General features: G+C 32.8%; 1 long non-coding RNA gene across 1 annotated transcript; it reads right to left on the bottom strand.

The window, feature by feature from the left end:
- On the bottom strand, positions 1 to 2,447 carry LOC136039916 (uncharacterized). Its single transcript, XR_010620583.1, has 2 exons — positions 2,080 to 2,447; positions 1 to 170 (listed from the first exon to the last, which is right to left on the bottom strand). It is a non-coding gene; the product is annotated as an uncharacterized LOC136039916 (long non-coding RNA).
- Positions 2,448 to 3,422: the final 975 nt, after the last annotated feature.

A 3,422-nucleotide genomic window follows, 5' to 3' on the forward strand; every position in this document is an offset into this window, starting at 1 on the left:
GATAGTTTTTTTTTTTTTACTTATGTCCTGGTCGTCATTTATACTCCCTGTGTCCCGGTGCTTTGTTGATTGCTAATCGAACATTCCTTTTGTCCTGGTCGCTTTCTCTTTGAGTGTCGTCATTTATTAGTTTTTTCCTTTTTTTTTTTTAGTTTTTTATTGGTTTTTACCTTTATTTTAGCTTATTTTTCAGTTTTTTCCTTTTTTTAGTTTTTTTTTATTTTTTATTTTTTTATTTTTTTACCTTTTTTTAGTTTTTTAGTTTTTTTAGTTTTTTAGCTTTTTTACTTTTTTTATTAGTTTTTAGTTTTTTTTGTAGTTTTTGCCTTTTTTTAGTTTTTTCAGTTTATTTTTTAGTTTTTTATTGGTTTTTACCTTTATAGTTTTTTTAGTTTTTAGCTTTTTATTTTTTTTATTAGTTTTTAGTTTTTTTTTGTAGTTTTTGCCTTTTTTAGTTTTTTCAGTTTTGACGTCACCTAATCCAGTTTTTTCAGGTGACGTCACCTGACACATCCATCCACACATCCATCCATCCATCCATCCACAGACAACTTATTTTTATATATATAGATATATATATATATACTAGCTGTTGGGGTGGCGCTTCGCGCCACCCCAACACCTAGTTGGTGGGGCGCTTCGCGCCCCCCCCAAGCCCCCCCGCGCGCGTAAGTCGTTACGCGCCATAATAGTTACGTGCCATTGTAGTTGTGTCCCTATGTCCCACCTGTGAATATAGATAGATATATATATATGGTTTTAACTACGTAAAACTTGCGAATATACAACATTCTTTGCTGTCCCATTGTCTTTGCATATAAATAGATTGTCAGGTTTACCGACTCTTGAACATGCAACATATAATGGTCCATGGAAAACAATCTGTATTCAGATATATACCTCATGATTCTAATGATTGCCCTTGAGCTTTGTTGATGGTGATTGCTAATCGACCATTCCCTGTCCCGGTGTCCCGGTCGTCATTTACATCCCCCTGTTTCCCCGGTGTCCCCGTTGTAGTTGTGTCCCTGTGTCCCGGTCGTCATTTATATTCCCTGTGTCCCGGGTCCCGGTCGTCATTTGTATCCCGGTGTCCGGTCTGTATATACATTCGTTTTTTAGTTTTGTTTTTCTCCTTTATTTTTTTCCTTTTTTTTTTCTTTTTTAGCTTATTTAGATTTTTAGATTTTTTAGTTTTTTTATTAGTTTTTAGTTTTTTTTCTTTTTAGTTTTTTTGTCCCGGTCGTCATTTATATCCCCCTGTTTCCCCCGGTGTCCCCGTTGTAGTTGTGTCCCTGTGTCCCGGTCGTCATTTATATTCCCTGTGTCCCGGTCGTCATTTGTATCCCGGTGTACCGGAGTTGTGTCCCTGTGTCCCGGTCGTCATTTATATTCCCTGTGTCCCGGGTCCCGGTCGTCATTTGTATCCCGGTGTCCCGGTCTGTATATACATTCGTTTTTTAGTTTTGTTTTTCTCCTTTATTTTTTTCCTTTTTTTTCTTTTTTAGCTTATTTAGATTTTTAGATTTTTTAGTTTTTTATTAGTTTTTAGTTTTTTTCTCTTTTTAGTTTTTTTGTCCCGGTCGTCATTTATATCCCCCTGTTTCCCCCGGGTCGTCATTTATACTCCCTGTGTCCCGGTGCTTTGTTGATTGCTAATCGAACATTCCTTTTGTCCTGGTCGCTTTCTCTTTGAGTGTCGTCATTTATTTTTTTCTTTTTTAGTTCTTTTAGTTTTTACCTTTTTTAGTTTTTTTTAGTTTTTAGTTTTTTTAGTTTTTTACCTTTTTTAGTTTTTTTAGTTTTTTTAGTTTTTTAGCTTTTTTATTTTTTTTATTAGTTTTTAGTTTTTTTGTAGTTTTTGCCTTTTTTTTAGTTTTTTTAGTTTTTTAGCTTTTTTATTAGTTTTTAGTTTTTTTTGTAGTTTTTGCCTTTTTTTAGTTTTTTTAGTTTTTTAGCTTTTTTTTTTTTTTTTTATTAGTTTTTAGTTTTTTTTGTAGTTTTTGCCTTTTTTTTCTCTTTGAGTGTCGTCATTTATTAGTTTTTTCCTTTTTTTTTTTAGTTTTTTATGGTTTTTACCTTTATTTTAGCTTATTTTTCAGTTTTTTCCTTTTTTTTAGTTTTTTTTTATTTTTTATTTTTTTTAGTTTTTTTACCTTTTTTTAGTTTTTTTAGTTTTTTAGCTTTTTACTTTTTTTATTAGTTTTTAGTTTTTTTTTGTAGTTTTTGCCTTTTTTTAGTTTTTTCAGTTTTTTTTTTAGTTTTTTATTGGTTTTTACCTTTATAGTTTTTTTAGTTTTTTAGCTTTTTTATTTTTTTTATTAGTTTTTAGTTTTTTTTGTAGTTTTTGCCTTTTTTTAGTTTTTTCAGTTTTGACGTCACCTGATCCAGTTTTTTCAGGTGACGTCACCTGACACATCCATCCATCCATCCACAGACAACTTATTTTTATACTAGCTGTTGGGGTGGCGCTTCGCGCCACCCCAACACCTAGTTGGTGGGGCGCTTCGCGCCCCCCCCAAGCCCCCCGCGCGCGTAAGTCGTTACGCGCCATAATAGTTACGCGCCATTGTAGTTGTGTCCCTATGTCCCACCTGTGAATATAGATATATATATATATATGGTTTTAACTACGTAAAACTTGCGAATATACAACATTCTTTGCTGTCCCATTGTCTTTGCATATAAATAGATTGTCAGGTTATCCCCCTGTTTCCCCCGGTGTCCCCGTTGTAGTTGTGTCCCTGTGTCCCGGTCGTCATTTATATTCCCTGTGTCCCGCGTCCCGGTCATCATTTGTATCCCGGTGTCCCGGTCTGTATATACATTCGTTTTTTAGTTTTGTTTTTCTCCTTTATTTTTTTCCTTTTTTTTTCTTTTTTAGCTTATTTAGATTTTTAGATTTTTAGTTTTTTTATTAGTTTTTAGTTTTTATTTCTTTTAGTTTTTTTGTCCCGGTCGTCATTTATATCCCCCTGTTTCCCCCGGTGTCCCCGTTGTAGTTGTGTCCCTGTGTCCCGGTCGTTATTTATATTCCCTGTGTCCCGGTCGTCATTTGTATCCCGGTGTACCGGTCTGTATATACATTCGTTTTTTAGTTTTGTTTTTCTCCTTTATTTTTTTCCTTTTTTTTTCTTTTTTAGTTTATTTAGATTTTTAGATTTTTTAGTTTTTTTATTAGTTTTTAGTTTTTTTTTCTTTTTAGTTTTTTTGTAGTTTTTACCTTCTTTTTAGTTTTGTTAATTTTTTTTTTACTTGTGTCCTGGTCGTCATTTATACTCCCTGTGTCCCGGTGCTTTGTTGATTGCTAATCGAACATTCCTTTTGTCCTGGTCGCTTTCTCTTTGAGTGTCGTCATTTATTTTTTTCTTTTTTAGTTCTTTTAGTTTTTACCTTTTTTAGTTTTTTTTTAGTTTTTAGTT

This window comes from Artemia franciscana, chromosome 20 (assembly GCF_032884065.1).
Source record: "Artemia franciscana chromosome 20, ASM3288406v1, whole genome shotgun sequence".
Classification (NCBI taxonomy): Eukaryota; Metazoa; Arthropoda; class Branchiopoda; order Anostraca; family Artemiidae; genus Artemia; species Artemia franciscana.